Source organism: Schistocerca americana, chromosome 3, assembly GCF_021461395.2.
Source record: "Schistocerca americana isolate TAMUIC-IGC-003095 chromosome 3, iqSchAmer2.1, whole genome shotgun sequence".
NCBI classification, from domain to species: Eukaryota; Metazoa; Arthropoda; class Insecta; order Orthoptera; family Acrididae; genus Schistocerca; species Schistocerca americana.
The window spans coordinates 899,074,088-899,075,444 of record NC_060121.1 but is presented as its reverse complement, the minus strand read 5'-3'; the positions used below and the strand labels follow the sequence as shown (position 1 = coordinate 899,075,444).

Here is a 1,357-nt window from a genome sequence, read left to right as displayed (position 1 = left end):
GGCTCGGCCGGTCTACCTTGCAAGAAGGTCGCGAGTTTTTGGTGGACCTGTCTGGTGTCAGCTTCGGGCGCTACTCGTCGGATTGTTTTGGGGACTGTTTTCTCGGAGAGACTCATCCCTCGAGACAATCTCGAACCACGCTCTCCATCGTTCGAACCACGCTTTACATCTTAGGTGAAAGTGGTTTTGAAGCCTTCGTTTCGTCAAACGATTTGCGTTACAGCGAGTATATTTGTCAGTCGGTTGGTTCTAATGTACTTGTTGTCGAAGAAAGAGCAGCCGGCAGGGTCTGAGTGACTGTGTGCAAACCAGCAGCTACTATTTGTTTTAAAATCCGCTGGTTGGATGACTATTAAAAGGCAGATTAGCACCACGAAGGCGTGCGTATGATTGAGGGTTGTTGCCATCAAGCGACGTCCCTGGTATATTGCTGTAAGAAAATTGTAACCAGCTATTCAGTTATTAGTAAAACTTGTATTTGTAAAGCTAGTCATTTATATGCACTTCCTTATATACGTGCACTTATGAATACACTCACTCACTAGTAATTGGTTTGTGTAGTTTGTTTATCAATTTCTTAACGTATATTGATTGATGTTTGGTTGATTTTTGCCGCGTCTTCTACGGTCTGTTTGTGTTCCAGTTCCTGCGAGATGGGGTGCGTGGGTGCGGCGCCACGTTCCGCTTCGGTGCACACAAGCTGTGACGTGCCGTGTAATGGAAAGTGACTCCCAGTTGGGCCCCGGCGTTTAGGTTTTGTGTTGGACGGCTGGTCTGCTGCTTCCGGCATTTAAGTCACCCATGTCCAGGGCAGCCTGGGGTCACTGCCCGTTTGATAAATATAATCTATTTCATGGGTTGTTTTTTTTTCGTCTATATATACTAATATGGTATCTGTTGTTTCGGACATGTCCGAAAGAACAGATACCATCGGTGACCACGCAGCTTGTTAGAATGAAATTACAATGAAATGAACACCCTTAGCTGCTTACAGGCGTTGACATAAGTCAACGGGGACAGATGCAAATGTGTATCCCGACCGGGACTCGAACCCGGGGTCTCCTGCTTACATGGCAGACACTCTATCCATCTGAGCCACCGAGGACACAGAGGACAGCTCGACCGCAGGAATTTATCTCTGACACGCCTCCCGCGAAACCCACATTCTCAACGTATTGTCCCGCACTACATTCGTAGTACCCCTGCCCATTATACTCATTAATCGCGGCGCGTTGCCGATTCCCGTAAGATACCATCTTAGTATATATATAGTTAAGGCTCACCGGCCACTTGACCATCTTCTTCTGTGCGAATGCACAAACAGTGGCAGAACTCTTACGGGAACCGGCAACGCGCC

The 1,357-nt window shown here is 47.5% G+C and overlaps 1 non-coding gene across 1 annotated transcript; it reads right to left on the bottom strand.

Annotated features, from left to right (window-relative positions):
• Positions 1-1,031: 1,031 nt before the first annotated feature.
• Positions 1,032-1,106, bottom strand: Trnat-ugu. Its single transcript has one exon. It is a non-coding gene; the product is annotated as a tRNA-Thr (tRNA).
• Between the last annotated feature and the right edge of the window lie 251 nt (positions 1,107-1,357).